The 17,548-nt window shown below is 39.2% G+C and overlaps 1 protein-coding gene across 1 annotated transcript in view; it reads left to right on the top strand.

Annotated features, from left to right (window-relative positions):
* LOC102861336 (alpha-N-acetylgalactosaminide alpha-2,6-sialyltransferase 3-like) overlaps positions 1-17,548 on the top strand; it is a 953,952-nt gene that overhangs the window by 164,562 nt on the left and 771,842 nt on the right. The window lies entirely within an intron of this gene.

Genomic DNA, 17,548 nt, shown 5'->3' with positions numbered 1-17,548 from the left:
CTTTTATTTTTTGTTTGTTTGATTTGTTCTTGCTGTTGTGGCTAAGTGCTGTCAAGTACAATTCATAGCAACCCTCTGAATAATGGATCTGAACCATGTCCTATCCATGCCATCTTCACAATTTTCTAAATACGTGGGCCCATTGCTGCAGTCACTGTGTCAGTCCAGCTCATTGAGGGCCTTGCTCTCTTTCTCATGTCCTCCACCTTTCCAAGCATGATGTCTTTCTCCAAAGAGTAACTTCTCCTAGCAACATATCCAAGTGTGAGAGACGGAGCTTTGTCATCTTTACCACCAAGGAGCATTCTGGAGAAAGCATTCTGCATTTTCTCAAAAATCTGTTTGTTCTTTTGACAGTCTATGGGATCTTCAGTACTCTTCTCTAACACCACAGCTTAAAGGCATTAATTATTCTGTTATTTTTATTCATTGTTCAGCTCTCAGATACAGAGCAAATGATTGAAAAATACCATGGTCTGAATCAAGCGTGCCTTAATCTTCAAACTGACATCATAGATGCTCCATACTTTAGAAGAAGGTCCCCAGCTGCAAACTTTGCAAGTGTAGTAAGTTACCTCATCTCCTGACTGCTGGTACCACTGGTGCTGATTGTGAACCGATCAAGGTGAAGTCATTGACATTTCAATCTTTTCTCCTTCTTGGTCCATTGGGGAGGATTATCTTCTTGATACTGAGATATAATCCAATTTGAAAGCTGTATTCTTTGTTCTTCAGCAAGCACTTCAAATCTGCCTTATTTTCACCGTCATCTGTATAGTTCATGTTATTGATAAGTCTTCCGAGGATCCTGGTGCCACAATATTCTTCTTCACAGATAATTTACTCTGCTTACAAAGTGGCAAGAAGCTGCATTGCAATTCCAAAGGCATGCATAGTTCGAATTCATGAGCTGCTCTGCGGGAGAAAGATGAGCAGTCTCCTTCCGTGCAATTAACTGCCTCTGGATACCTGCTGAAGGGTCAGCTATGGGTCAGTTCTGACTCCACGGTATACGACAACAATAACATGGAGAAGAGATACAGTGCTGACACACACCTGTCCTGATTTTAAACCAACAGCTTCTTGGTCTAGGTATAGGTTTCATATGAGCATAATTAAATAGTTTGGAATTTCCATTCTTCTCAATGGAGAAAACTTGATTTATTGTTGTTGTTGTTGTGTACCATCAAGTTGGAACTAACTCATAGCAGGCCCTCCAGCAGGTTTTCAGAGGCAGTTTAATCTCACAGGGGGAGATTGCCCATCTTTCTGCTGTGGAGTAGCTGGTGGATTTGAATTGTGTGCCTTTGGGATTGCAACACAGGCTCTTTACCACTAGACCACCAGAGCTCCCTCTGGTTATATGATGTGAAATCAACTCTTATCAACTCTTCCGTGTAGCAGCAGTATTCACAACAGATCAAAACCTTGCCTGATGTTGCACCTTTTTCAAAATCTCCGTTGTACTTCACTCCATAGTTGTAGTTCATCTCATCGAGGGTCTTCCTGTATTTCACTGACCCTTTACCTTTCTAAGCACGATGTCCTTTTCCAAGAAATGACCCATGGAGAAAGAGATTTACAAAAATAGAAAAGGGAAATATTTCCAATCTGTATGATTCTTTAAAGCCCGCTTCTTTACTGGCTTGTTTATATCTGTAGTGGGAAGCAATTTGGCAGACGAAGAGAAATCCATGGTTCTCAGGATAAACCACATGTATGTTTTTTGCTGTACATGGTCTAGCTTTGTTTCTGTAGCAGACAAGATAGTTTAATTTACAAATAGTGTTTTGATACACTCAGGACTGTGAGTTAGTATTGAGGCAGGGGTTCTGGTAAAAGGCACACAAACCACAGCTACTCATTTCCTTTTATTGATCTGAGCACAAAGCATTGCTGTTGCCTTTTAGAAATTAAAATCTGTGACTCACAGAAGAATAAATAGTCTGGTGCAATCTGGAGGGAAGTTGTCTTGGTCTCTCAGGAGTAAATAATATGAATTTTTAAACAACCCCCTGGAATAATTTACATGATTTCAAGTGTTTTAAAGCATCACCTCATACAGTATTTCTTACAGTAGAAAACAGCCAAATATTTTTTTAAAAAAACATAAAAGTGAAATGACACATTGGTAGGGGTATATTTTTAAAGACTCTATTTTATTTGTTTTTAACAATTATTCATTGACATTAGAGGGTATGTGAATGTGTGTATGTGTGTGTGTGTGTGTGTGTAAATGATACTAGGTGTATTTCATTGAATGGAAGTCTCATTATTTATATAACAGTTGTGATAATTGGACTTTAGGTTTTAGATATTTCCATATTATAAATAATATGTTAAGTATCTTTACATCCCCATAATTGTGCACATCTTGGATTAATTCCTTTCTATTGTTCTCACAGTGTTTTTCCTGGATTAATTGTATGCACCCCCACCCCTAATCCCTGGACTCTTTTTATTAATTTGGACATGTATAAGTGATCTGCTGAGAGGTTTAACAATTTTACATGCCTCCAGGAATTTTGGGGAACACTTCTTTTCCTATTTGGTACAGTTTCCACTTCATTATTTTTTAACTCATTGGATGAAGACATACTTTTATGTCTTTGGCTTTTTTTTTTTTAAAATGAATGTTACAAAGCTATTACTATAGAGCAAAAGAGAAAGTAGTCTCATTTGGTTCCCTATTTTGATTTGCTCACTTTTCTTTCTTCCTACTACCTGCTCTGAAGCCAGTCCACTCCTTCTCACTAATGCCTAGAATATCGATGTTCATGAATTCCATTTCATTTTTCACAGCCTTAATACTTTGTACATTCCATGTTGCAACTATTAAAAGATAGTTGCAGCTGTTTTTCTTCATTTTGATAGACTTCCTGTCTGGGATCTACCTCTAATTCTTTATCTGTGTTCTTTTATTGTTTGTAGGGCTTTCTGTTGTTATTGTTGTTGTTGCTGTTATGTGCAGTCGTGTTGCTTGCGACTCATAGTGACTCTGTACAACAGCCCTAAACTCTGCTCTGTCCTGTGCCAATCGCTCTGTCTCTGTCACTCCCATCCTGATTACCCCAGTCACTGAATCAATCCACCTCCTAGAGGGCCTTCCCCTCTGACACTGCCCCTCCACCCTCCCAAGCATGATGTCCTTCTCCAAGGACCGGTCTCTCCTTACAACATGTCTAAAGTATGTTAGATGGAGCCTCAGAATCCCTGCCTCTAAGGAGTCGCCTGGTTTAACCCTTTGCAGGATGATATGTTTGTTTTCCTAGCAGCCCATGGTACTCTGAATACTCTTCTCCGGCACCACAGCTCAAAGGCATCAATTCTCCTTCTATCCTCCTTGGTCATTGTCCAACTCTCTGATGCATAACAAGTGATTGCAAAGATTATGGTCTGTATCAGACGCACCTTAGTCTTAGGGCTTTCTAGTGCTTGTTATTTGGGAAGTGGACGACCAATCCTGCTTCCTAGTCTGTTGTAATTTGGGGGTTCAACTGAAGCTTGTCCATCTTGGGTGACCCCTCTGGCATTAGACACACTGGTAGCATAGCTTTCAGCATCATGGCTACCCACAAGTTACCTCAGTACAGCAAAGTAACAAACAAGAGCTGTACTAATAACAAAAATGACCAACGAACAAGAATATAGATACTTAAACTATAATTAGAAATATACCTGTCATTCCCCTAATACAATAAACTGACAGATAAATATTGTACCTCTGATATAGCAGGGTTGTATCCTTTCTTCATACCTATTCAGCCTGCATGCTGTATGTAAAAAATTATTTAACAAGGTGGACTTTAGAAAGAGAAATGTGGCATCAGGATTAGAGGAAGACTTATCAACAATCTTTGTCACACAGATGACATAACCTTGCTTATTGAAGGAGAGAGGAACATGAAGTGTTTGTTGCAGAAGATAAAAGAATCCACTCTTCAATACAGATTGCATCTCATTATCAAAAAAACAAGAAAGTATTACCACCTGAATGATAGTCAACATCATGATAGAAAAACAAAAAGATTGAAACTGTCAACAACTTCATCTTACTTGGTACCAGCACTAACACCCTTGGTACCAGCAATCAGGGCATCAGGAGACATATTACACTGTGAAATTCTGTAGTCAAGGACCTCTCCAAATTATTGAGAAGCAATGATGTCAATTTGAGGACTTAGAATGTCTGATATGGCTTTTCCCATCACTTTCTATCTATCTGAGAGGGGAACAATGGATAAGGATGGCAAAAGAGGATGATACCTTTTAGCTTTGATGTTGGAGAAGAGTACTAAATATCCCATGGGCTGTCAAAGAACAAACAAACACTTGTCTTGGAGAAGGTCCCATCAGAGTCTCCTTGGAGGTAAAGATTAAAGCTTTATCTCATGTACTTTGGACATATTGATAAGAGAAGCTATTCATTGAAGATGAACATCATACTTCTGTCCTTTACAGAATAAAGGCGGAGAGTCAGTGAAAGAGAGGAAGACCATTAATGAGATGAATTGACACAGTGATTGCAGCAATGGCCTAAAGTGTGTCAGAGATTGTGAGGATGGCACAGGATAGGCAGGGTTCAGATTTGTTGTTCATAGGTCATTATGGGCTGTACTAGACTTGATACACATAACAGCAACAACAACTACCTTCTCAAACCTCTAGTAGTTATCTACCGTAAAACATAGACCTTTAGGAAGTAGGTCTGTCTAAGAGGTGCTCTGGTTGAGAAAGATATAGAATGAATGGAAAAAAATAATATGAAAGGGATGTTCCTGAAGGTAAGAGGTACAAAGTAAGGGGCAAGGAAATCAGAGACTTAAAAAAAATTCTCCTATGTCAGTACCTTTCTATGAAAAAGAGAAATAGATTTCACCCCTTCAAGCTGTGGTTACTAGTCTTGATGGTACAATGGTTACAATGCTTGACTTCTAACCAAAAAAGTAGGTAAGTTTAAATTCACCTTTTTCTCTTCGGAAGAAAAAGAAGAGAGTCTGTTTCTGTAAAGATTAGAATCTTGAAAAACCTACAGGAGTTTCTACTCTGTCCAATATGGTTACTGTGTGTCAAAGTCAACTAGATGGTCTTGAGTAAACTATGATTTCCTCTGGTTCCTATTCCAGAGTGTGAGACAAATCACTTGGTCTATACTCTGACTATATATAGAGAAAATAACTTCTGTATATCTTTGAAACACCCAGAATCCTAATCACAATTTCCACATCACTTCTCTAGAAAAAGACTTTCTCAGTAACTATCTTAGGGGACATAAGTTATTGGCCATTTGTGGGACTGCTTATCCTTTTATTTTTCCAATTTAAACATTAACCAAGGCAATCTGAACTCTGCTTTTCCTTTTCCCCTTGGGTAACTTGATTCTCCAATTTTAAATAATGATCATTTAATGTCTGTTAATTCTAACACAGTTTAGGGTGATTTCTCATTAGCCTGCTTCTTAAGATATGTGGTTTGTGGCTTGAAAGGTTTTCTAATGCTTTCCCTCCCTAGAACTAATGACTTGGAACCAATAAAGACTGACACTGAGCTTCATCTTACACTGCGGCTGCAGTTGCTCCACAGAATACGCACGCCTTCTACAGTCTGCCAACCAACTGGTCTCTTGTTGCATTGAGGAGGCTCAGTGCGACTTATGGCATGCTCCTCTCTAGGAAGTCACAGGCACTTTCTTCCCTTCTATCCATGGAGGAGCTCTGATGGCCTACTGATAAGGTGTTGTGCTGCCAAACTGAAAGCATGTGGTTCAAATCCAAAAACTGCTCCTTGAGAGAAAGATGGACAATCGCCTCCTGTGTGGTTTACAGCCTCTGAAAATCCTCTGGGTTTGCTATGAATTGATTCTAATTCAGTGCCAAACAGCCAATAACTCCCACCACCAGCAACCCACAACTACTCCCACCACCAGCAACAACCAAGCATGGCCAACAAGCAAACACAACATTTTACTTACGGCTTTAAAGGGATTAAAATGTGCTTTTTTACAAAAGTTGATGTTTTATTTTATTTTGTTATTTTTTGTGTGTGTACCGTCAAATCGGATCTGACTGGAACAGGTGGAGATTGCCCCTCCTTCTCCAGCAGAGCATCTGGTGGATTCTAACCTCTGGGATAGTAGTGTAGCTTCTTGCCACTAGGCCACTAGAGCTCCCTTAAAATGTGGGTTTATGGGTATAAAAGAAGCAAAAGCAATGTGGAGATGGCGGAGTCTGACTTCTGGCTAACAGAAATTCTCACAAAGGAGAATTATCCCCAGCACTAACATCTGTAGTAACAAAATAGTAGCTACAAGGTCACATGACTTCTGCTGAAGGACCCCTAAACCGCTGGTCCTGTTCTGTCCCGAGTGGACTGCGAAGACCCAAGACTCCAAGACACCGGCTTGATGCAACAGCAAGAGATAAGAGGTTTATTGCGGAGCTCCGGGCCGACCCTTATCTCTAGCAGGAGACAAAGGAGCCGACCGAGAGCAGACAAAGTTGGGTTTTTTTATACACTTTAGGGGGATACAACTGAGTATCAGCTTCTCATTGGGTGATGAAAGCACAATTTGAATTCATTGGTTCAGTGTTCGCTCAGGGTTTACACAGCATTGTTGCACGTAGCACTTGCGGCAGTCACGTAGCACATGTAGCAGTTAGATAGATCTTTAACTATAGAGTGGTGTCATAAATTCTTAAGTATACAGTGAGTTCAAACTCCAGGGCAGTGGAAAAGCACAAGATACATTGGTTATCAGTCGGGAAACAAAGGCACATGGGTTATCAGTTGAGCTTGTTTGTTCTGCCCTTCTGCTAGCTATTCTTGAAATACTGTTGCCCTGGATACCTGGGTGTGGGGCTTTAAAAATTAACTTAGCTGAGAACTATAGAAACTATTTTAATTCAGCTGAGAACTATAGGGACTATATTAATTTCAATCTTTTCACTGCTAATCACTGGGTCTGATATTCACTGCATATTGACTCACAGACTTGACTTTACTCATGGTAATAGTAACACAAATGTGTGAAGACTCTGGTTTCCTCAATTGTCCAACAAGCTGTGCCCCATAGCAGTCACAAGTCAGCTCTTCCTTCAAGTCAACTGGCAAGCAAAACCTTTAGCTCTGGCTGTTTCCAGGGCTCCACAAGTCTCTCTACAGTATAACCAGCTCTCTCTTTTATGTTGGCCCCATAGCTGTTGATGTTCTGTGAAACATGTGTCTGAAGTTGAGGCAGCTGGAGACCCTGCCTCTAGAAGGAGCTAAAGCAATGGTTATAAAAGCCATTTTTAAAAGTTCTAACACCACAAGTGAAGGGCAGCTTTCACTCAGATGCCGGCAAAACCAGCTTGAAACCCAATTAATAGTGGATCCTGATTCAGAGAGAGACCATAAAGGAAGATGGCAGCTAGTTCCAATTTAAAGTGGGTAGATTTATTGATCAGTTACTCATCAGCGTTGACTTGCTGGTATTTGAGGGATTTTCTAGAGCAAAGAAACTGATATTTCCTAAATATTAGGCACAAAGCAGGCTTAAATATGAGTTAAATCATGAAAGAAGACAATTCTAATTTCTCATTACATAAGAATGAAATGCCAGAGTGTTTAAAGAATGGAATTTCCACTTAGTAGAATTTTCTGGTTAAGAATTAAATAGCAATCTTTTTTGGGAGAGCTTTATAATTGCATGTTTACTGGATGGTTGAGGGTCATTATTCTGGATGCCAGTTTTCATTTTACAGCCCTGGAAAAAAAACAATATGTTGGGGACCCAGGGCATGTTGTAGAAAGGGCTGAAAAATGTCTTGTACATTTATACATTGCTGTGATTTGCATTTTTCTCAGTGTCAGAGAGAGAAATAATTACAACCTCTATTAATTGGGTTCTAATGTATCTGCATTTTTGGCTCAGTATTAAGAGGTCTGCTATCTAAGATTGTATGTCACCTTAAGCAATTTCCATGTAACTACACAGGCGGAAGTCTGTTTAAGTGCTGCTTTCTTCGCATTCATGCTTTTTTCTCAGCCGATGCGTTTTGTGTTCTGGAGACTGGGTAAATCTTTGTGAAGGTCAGCTGTGGTACAGAGGAGAATTAATATTAAAATGCATTTCATAAATAAGCTGTCAGATAATTCCCTAAGATACTGAACACAGCTGAAAATCTTCTCTGCTCTCTCTTTTGAGATTGCTGCATGCGAAAAGGATGATGGTTAATAGAGTCTCGGTTGACATCTCTAAACAGGTCTTCAGGAATCATGTCTAGCCCAGTGTTGCTCCACAGATTTCATCATTCTTGAGTGATGAGGCAATTTTCTCACAGAATTTGACCCCTCCTTGACAAAGTGGGAGCAGGAGTAGCCATCTACCAGCATAACCATTGGAGAATAAAAAGAAAATTACACATTTCAGCGAGAAGACTTGCACAACTGACCCAGCATTCTTGGAAGTTAGAGTGGGGTTTTGATCTTTGTCCTGACCTGCTACACTCATGTCACATTAACTGTGGTGTGTTAGGAGGTTGTGCTTTTGAACTTGGTGTCATTCACCAGTTGCACCTCAAGGCACAAGCACCAGAAGAGTAAGCCTTAATTATGGGCCCTAAATCAACTACTAAGAAGAACAAACCGTGTACTATAGCAGAAAAATGTCTGGTCTCCTTGCCAGAGAAAGCTGATTTAGTAATACAAATCTTCCACTGGACTTTGGAGAATGAAATAATAGGGCTTCAGTTGACCAAAGAATATGAATAACTTCTTATGAAAACATTCTGTTTTGATTCCTCTACCAAAACCAATTTTGAAAACTCAGCAGATGTTAAATTGCCACAGGGGCCTTAATGATACCTAAAGAGGGGAAAGGTGGCCATGTTCAAGTTATACGTTTTGTCTGTGTTTGGTGTTTGCCAAGGAAACATAGGGTGGTTTCTAACCTGATTGGAAGCCTTTCTCCACTAGAGGTTCTCATTTACTCTGTGTGATACGGACCTTGCCAGTACCAGTTTCCTTCCAGTCATTTCTGACCATAGACATCCCACTTGTGGCCGAGTGGAGCTGTGCTCTGTAGAATTTCCAGCGGCTGATTTTTCAGAAGTCTATCTCCAGATCTTCCTTCTGAGGTACTTTAAAGGGATTGAACTGTCGACCTTTCAGTTAGCAGTTGGGGCTAGGAGCCTGTATTTTTCAAAGAGTTCCTGGTGCACAGCTAGGTTTGAAATCTGCTGGTTAAGATCAATATTTGTCATTAAAATTAGAGAGTTAGAAGTGGAAATGGAATGAGGAGGATGGAGAAGATGAAGGAAAAGAAGCCTTGGAACCTGCTCTCTAGATATGATCACCTGGGGAAGAAATTTGTAGATCAATTTGAAGAAGAGCTATGCTGCCTGAATTGGACGAGAGTCACTTCCCATCAAAGTAGAATTCTACCCTATAGTGTTTTCAATGGATGGTTTATTTTGGATGTAGAATGTCACACCTTTGTTCTAAGGACTCGCTGAATAAACTTGAACCTGGGAAACTAAATTTGTTAAGTATTTGTAGTATGCAGGGATACAGCATTGTTAGGGTTTTATTTACTTATTTATTATTTATTTTTTTTACTCTGGAGAAGAGTCTTAAACATACCGTGGATTGCCAAGAAAACAAATCGGTCTGTCTTGGAGAGAGTGAAACCAGTCTTTCCTTGGAGGTTAGGATTTTGAAGCTCTCTGCCTCACTTAAACTTGGGCATGAGACCAGGAGAGATCGGTCCTTGGAGAAGGACATCATGTTCAGAAGGGTGGAGGGACAGCACAGGAGAGGGAGAAACCAGATGAGATGGATTGATACAGTAACTGGGGCAATGGGAGTTGGTGTGTCAGAATTAGTGAGACTGGCTCAGGACAGGGAAGGGTTCAGAGCTGCTGTACATAGGGTCTTTGTACATTGCAGGTCACTCAATGGCACATAACAACAATAACATACTATGAAAGGTTTGGAAGCAGGAATGGCATCCGCTTCCTAAATAACATGTCTCTGGAAACTCTATGAATTTTGATAAGTGTCAATAGTTGTAGAGGGCTTCAGGCCTTTTGTTCACAGGGTCGCTATGAGTCATGCTCAGCTTGATGGCAATCAACAACAACAAAAACAACTCTGCTTTATTTTTCTTCATAGTCTTTTGGCTGTATAGTAGTGGCACCTGGGTTAGTTCTAATCTCAGGCTAAATGGGGTCGTGTCTGGTGTGGGCTATTCGTCTCTATTACTAGTTTCTTCTCTGAGGTTTGTGAAAACCAATAGTATCGTGAAAGAGTATATTATTGACTTGAATTTCAAATCTATGCTTGCCACATTTTGTGTGACATTTAGAAGTTCCTTCTCATAGCCCAAGTTTCGTTATTTAAAAACAGAAAGATAATACCTTCCAATTCATGAGATTGCTCTGCAGAGCAGAACTAATGCTTACAGTTTCCAACCACAATGTTAGATCAAGTTTGTGCTTGTAATTGAATTGTTATCATTACTGTTATTGTTAATGGTGAATAGACTTTGGTTTAAAACGGAATTTATCCAGGTGTGGGTAAAATGTCAATAGAAGTAGAATAGTGGCCCTGGCTCTCATCTTATGTACTGGTTCTAGGAGAAAAGTTTTGGTGGCCTTGGTTCTGATTCTCCTGAAGCTGTGTGTATTACAGGCTACAGTTCCGTAGGTAGCTGCTTAAGTGATTTCTGAATTAGTAAAGACTTACGATGTAAAATTTCCCACTATTTTTAAGCAGGTCTTCTAAGTTAAATACGACAATATAAAGGAGAGTGTTCTACTTTTTCCAATTAAATGGCTTTGTGTAGAGTCATTCTTTGTCTTTTTATATTTAATCAACCTGCAATATTATGTGTGCTTTTATCGTCCCTGTGTGAAGCAGGTAATGTGCACATTAGCTAGCTATTTGCTGTATTAGTCATGAAAGGAAATATGGATAGCATGCAATTCTGTGGAGAGCAAGCTTGCAGGGAGTGTGCTTATTAACCAGGTTTAGTGTCAGCCAAACACTCGTAATACCAATAATTGCTAACTATTAATATTGTAAATTCTTTTCAAATATTGTAAATGTCAATTCTTCCAAGGTTGACTGGCAAGATTAGAATTTAGAATTTACTATAAGTATGTATGAGTCATTTCAAACAAGAAAAATGAATGCAAATCAGAGACCAGCTGGAGGCAGATTTGCATGATTACTTTAATGCTATGGCAGGACATGAACCCCAGAAATTTGAATTATAACACTGGTTTCTCAGACTGGCAAAGATTGCTGAATCTTCTCTACAATGGGGCCTAGTATCATCCTGTGCTCTCAGCAAATCCTACTGACACAACCTCAGAGTCCATCCAGTATCACCATTTGTACATTTGCTTTCTCTGCACTCTCTAGGTTTGAATTTGGAGATCAACGTTTTTACTATAACAAGCTATTTTTATTACTTATATAATTAGTACTCCTTAGAAATTACTCCAGGATTTTTCCAAATATAAATCATGCCACTTGATTATCAGTAATTATCTGTCCAGAGTCTATTCTGTGTACTGGAGAGCCCCTTTTGAAAGAAAACAAGAGTGACATAATTTATTTTATTTAGAAGGTAAGTACAGACTTCGATGTAGTTTTTCAGCATAAAACTAATATCTAGCTGATTGAATCTTTTTGCATAGTCATTTCTTATACAGATGCTAAATCCTTTACTGCTTTTCATACTGCTAGTCGTTCAATTCTTCACAAGGAAGCTTTCATAGTACTTTTTTGTTTGTTTTAAATATGACTATTGGCTTTCATTTTAATGTACGTGAAATGTATACTATTCATATATTTTTTCCCCCCTCTTTCTAACACAGACACACACACACACACACACACACACACACACACAAACACATTCTTCATACACTGTGGAGTGTACTACTTTGGACAATTGTTTTCAATTTAGTTACTCAAAAGATTGCTGACTGAAAAGAAATATTGATGATTATGCAAAATTGAGATGACTATGATTTTGAAGAATAGTTTTTAGGTGCTATGGTATTGGTTCTGATTCACACAATTCAATGAACAACAGAACAAAATTTTGCCCAGTTCAAACAGATAGGCAGCTATTTCTCAAAAGTCGTAAACAATCACTTCACATACATAAAGTAATATTTTTAAGGAACAAAATATTTTATATGTTTGGTTGAGATGCTTCAGTTTTGGACTATTTTGCTTTTTTAAAAATTATAGTAGTTTTCATACAAAATTCATATATATTGTGTTTCATACATTCCTTCATTCACATTGTGTTTCATACTATTCTTCCCATACATTGTGTTCTATAAAATTAATCATCCTTGACCTATGCCCATTATCACCTTATCACTCCATCTTTCAAGGCCCCCACTGGATCTTTCCTAATTCCTTTACCCCTTTTCTCTGCCCCCCAAACTCTGTGACCCAATGATTTTCCCTCCCTCCTCACTGAACCCCCCCCTTACCCTTCCCCTTTTGGACATTTATACATTACTTACTAGTTACCCTTCTATTTTTACAATAATGTTCTTATGCAGTATATATTATCCTTACCCAGTTCATTCAGCATAATATTCTCAAGCTTCTCCCATGTTACACCGTATTTTTTTAAATCATTGCTCCTGAGTGCTGCATAGTATTCCATTGTATGAAGGTACCACAATTTCTCAATCCATTGGTTTATTGATGGACATTTGGGCTGTTTCCATTTTCTTCCTATTGTGAATAATACAGCTATGAACATTGATGTACAAATCTTTGTGTGTGTCTCAGTTCTAATTTCCTTGGGGTATATTCCTAACAGTGGAATATCTGGGTCATGTGGCATTACTGTGTTAAGCTTTTATGAGGAAATGCCAAACTGCCTTCCAAAGTGAATGTACCATTTTACAATCCTACCACCAGTGTATGAGAGTTCCAATCTCCCCACATGCTCTCCAACATGTATTGTTCATCGTCTTGGACAGTTTTTTAAAGAGCAAAGTTATAAGATAGATTTTACTTTAAATTGGAGAGTTGTAAGACTCTCATAATATTTTTTTTACTTCTCATTAGTTTTTACAACCTATGAATTACCTAAAACAACTACAGTCATTTGAATCTTGACTTGCTGCTTATTTCACTGTGTACAAAACTGTCATTTGAGAAATAGAGGCTATATTTATGATACTTGTGTCTAAGCCTAGACATTAGGGCTATTATGAATTTGAAGATGCTGCTGCATGTAATGCAGTTCTTTTTTGGCTCTGTTAAGTATATGATTATGGAGAAGAGTAAAAAGGAATTAAAATGAGACAACAGTTGCTGTAAATCTTGAGATAACATAATGAGAGTTTAGGAGGGTTTGGGTTTTTTTGTTTCTTTTTTGGGGTTTTTTGGTTTGTTTGTTTGGTTTTTGATATACCTATTTAACTCCTCTATCTGTAGACTTGCCTGGAAAATATTTTGGACAATTTGTTTTAAAATAATTTCTCTGTTTCAATTATATGTTTCAAAAATATTGAATAAATCACTGACTTCCAAAATAACCAAAAGATATGTCTTGGAAAAAGTGGAAAGAAAAAAAAAAAAAGGAAAGCAAGCAAGATGTCTCATGTATTTTAGGCAAGTTCTAAAGAGAAATCAGTACTTGAAAGAGGACATCATGTAGAGGTCAGCAAAAAAGAAGAGGCCAATCAAGGAGTTGAAATGACATTGTTGTTGTTATGTACTGTTGAGTCACCGGAGACTCATAGTAGCCCTTTTTACAACAGCCCTAAACGATGCTCTATTCTGTGCCAACCTTACTGTCTCTGACACACCTACCACCATTTTACTTTAGTCACTGAATCAATCCATCTCATCGAGGGTCTTCCGCTCTTTCACTGTCCCTCCACCTTCCCAAGCATGATGTCCCTCTCCAAGGACTGGTCCCGTCTTGCAACATGTCCAAAGTATGTCAGATAAAGCCTCAGAATCCTTGCTTCCAAGGGGTAGCCTGGCTTCACCCTTTCCAGGACAAACCATAGTGCCTGCAATAATTGTGAGCGTAATGTACAAGTGGGTGGTGTTCATCCTGTTGTTTGAGAAATTATTGAGTCAAAAGTGACTCTATAGCACTTAACAACAACAACAGTATTGTTTTTTTCTTTATTTAAGAAAATGACCATTATTATAAGACTTCATGCCTTACTCTCCTCTTTAATTTGTTATTTTCTTTACTAAATTGTAGGAATGGATCTTTTTGGGTGAGTTGGTAGAAGTAAGTACTGCTTATTTGTGCAGGAATAATTCATTTTACAATGATCAGTACAAGGCTAGTTCCCAAAAGGCAAAGGTTAAACAATGTTCCAAATGATCAAACTGCTGTACCACTCCCATTGTCTCTGACATCAATTACTTCTCCTCCTTTCAGTCTTCCCTCTTTCATCTATGTCTTTGCATTCTGTGATTCCTAGAAGGTCTTATAGAACAAACAAAAACCTGTCATGGAAATGGCTCACACGATGGTGAATGATGTAGGTGTGTGGTTGCCGGAGCCTGTAGGCTGAGGTGGTTGTTGGCACTGGCTGTTGTTGCAGCTGTATTAGCTTAGAGGTAGTGTCCCAAGTGAAGAAGCATTCACCTTTCTAGGATCATTTCTTTATATAGCGTCTCAGGACGACAAATCATACCTCCAGGAGAACTAAGGGTGGTCACTTGGGTAGTGCTTTCTAGTTGGAAGGTGCTTGTATTTCTTCCTAATCCAGTATCTGTAATACAAGAAAGAATTCATCCTCTTACAGTACATCATGAGGTTTCAAGTGGAGACAAAGAGGCTAGAATCACAACATGGAAAGTTATAGTCGGACTAGAAGGGCCAAATTACTTAATGCGTTGTACCACTATATAGATGGGAAGTTCTGGTGGCCTAGTGGTAAGAAGCTGAACTGCAATCCCAAAGGCACACAGTTCAAATCCACCAGATCCTCCATGGAATAACAATGGGCAGTGTCCTCCCATACAATTTACTGCCTCTGAAAACCAGCTGAAGGGTCAGCTATGAGTTGGTTCTGACTCTACAGCAAACAACAGTACCTATATATATGACATTGGATACTGTTGTGTTATGTGCTGTCATGTCACCTGTGACCCTGTGTACAACAGCTCTGAAGCCTGCCCTGTCCTGAGCCAGTCTCACTAACTCTGACACCCCTACCCTCATTGCCCTAGTTACTGTATCAATCCATCTCATCCAGGATCTTCCTCTCCACCCTTCTGAGCATGATGTCCTTCTCCAAGGATTGTTCCTTCCCTGCCACATGTCTAATATATGTGAAACAGAGCTTCAAAATCCTAGTCTCCAAAGAGAAACTTGTTTTCACCCTCTCCATGACAGACCTATTTGTTTTCTTTTGGGTCTATGATATGTTCAAGGCTCTTCTCCAGCACCACAACTCAAAGGCATCAATTCTTTTTCTATAATTCTTAGTCATTATCCAGCTCTCTGATGCATAACAAGTAATTGCAAAGACCATGGACTGGATCAGGTGCACCCTAGTTTAGACTGACATCGTTGCTCTTCATCACTCTGGAAAGGTCTTTGATAGCAGATTTTATCAATCAAATTTGTCTTTTGAGGTCCTGACTGCTGGTGTTAAGAGTGTTGATAGTGGAATTGAGCAAACTGTAGTTGTTAACAACTGCAATCTCTTCTCCATCTATCAGGGTGCTGCCAGTTGGCCCATTGGTGAGAATCTTCTTCTTTTTGATGTTGAGTTCACTTATGATACACATAGATCTTTGTAAAAACTTGGGCCTACTTAGGCATTTATGTAAAATTATATCCAATAACTCTATCCTGGTTGTCCTTTCTAATACTTATCCTCATTTCTCTATGAAGTACCTCCTTCCATTTCATCTAAATTATCCATTTTTACAATTATATATGCTGTCCTATAATTATTTTTGTTCATTTCCAGTCATTGTGTTATGTGAGCTTGGGCATTGTGAGTCTAAATCTCTTGATGGGCATTTTTTTGGACAGTATTGCTTCTGCTTCATTGTAGGCAAGTTAGCTTTTTCAAGACCAGAACTGAGTGGGTTAGAATGGAAATGGACATGCTAAAGTGCTCGAGTTCTTCAGAGTCTGTGCAGAGCTAAGGATAGAACTAAGTTAGGTGCTGACCCTTTGAGAAAGGTCATGGAGGGTAAACCAATTAATGGGGATCATCTGTGGGAATTGATATAGTTCATAATTGGTCTTGGAAAGAGGACCCACGCTGGTTGGGGGTGGGGTGGAGGGTTGTTTCTGTAATTGGCCAGAGATAATCATCAGTAATCAACAAAATGGATTTTGTTCATTGCCCTAAATCTGAGGTCTCGTGTAGACATGGTAGCAATAGGAATAATGGAGACGTGTGTTTGGCTCAGGATAAGGGAGGGTTCAGAACTATTGGGCATAGGGTCACTATGAGTTATAAATGACTCAACGGTAAATAACAATAACAACAACAGCTGTAGGGGAATGCTTTTAATGTATCAAATTGTCTTATTATTAGTTAAAAATTTTGCAAATGAGTCCCAGTTTTCTATTTCTTTCTAGCTTTCTACAGCTATATTCCACTCTCTAAATAATAGTAATGACGGCAGCAGATAACCACCTATTGACCACAGCATGTCCCTTTTTATAGTAAGTGTATTACATTTAGCATCTCTTTAACTCTCACCTCAACTTCTCTAGCTGTATACTGTTATCTCCAGTTTACAGATGAGAAAATGGAGGATGAGGGAAGTAAAGTAACTTGCCCAATCACCTGGCTAGTTGATAGGGCTGAGTCTTAAAGCCGGGACTGCTGAGATTCCTAAAGGGAAAAACCAAATCCTGCTTTGGAGCTGATTCCAACTCCAGGTTCCCCCATGCCTTACAGCTTAGAACTGAGCTCTCTGGGTTAGGCTTTATGGAAACCGATCCCCAGATCTTTCTTCCATAGTTTTGCTGAACGTGTTTGGGTGGCTAATCTTTAACTGTTGAGTGCAAACTGCATGTCCCACCCACGGATTGTTCAGAGCTTCTACCCCAAAACACATCCACTGCTGTTGAGTTGCTTCTTAACTCGCGGCAGCCCTCCATTGGGTTTCTAAGGCTGCAAAGCTTTACAAGAGACTACTTCATCTTTACGGCACAGAGTGACTTGTGGATCCAAACTGCTGGCCATCATGTACGTTTTGTTCTAGGCTTGCACTTTTCCTGATTACTTACACTTTGTCAGTGTAGTTCTAAAATCCTTGTTGAGCCCTTTCCATGAGCTCTGTGATCAGCACTGAGCAGCAGACATGATCAGAGCTGAGGTCCTGACCAGGGAAACTCACCGATTCGTGGATGAGACAGACATATAAACCATTTTAATGGAACATAACTGAGTGTCACTGGAATGTAACACTCCATCCTCCACATAAGGAGTGTCTTTTTTCCCCTTCGATCCGTTTTGTTACCAATCACTTAAAACAATGCTAAGAACATGGTGTTGTTGTTGTTATGTGCCGTCGAGTCGTTTCC

The sequence above is a fragment of the Elephantulus edwardii genome, unplaced genomic scaffold (genome assembly GCF_000299155.1).
Source record: "Elephantulus edwardii isolate Elephantulus edwardi_28Jun2011 unplaced genomic scaffold, EleEdw1.0 scaffold00069, whole genome shotgun sequence".
Lineage (NCBI taxonomy): Eukaryota > Metazoa > Chordata > Mammalia > Macroscelidea > Macroscelididae > Elephantulus > Elephantulus edwardii.
Note: the sequence above shows the minus strand (reverse complement) of the source record. Positions and strands in the feature narration are given on the sequence as shown.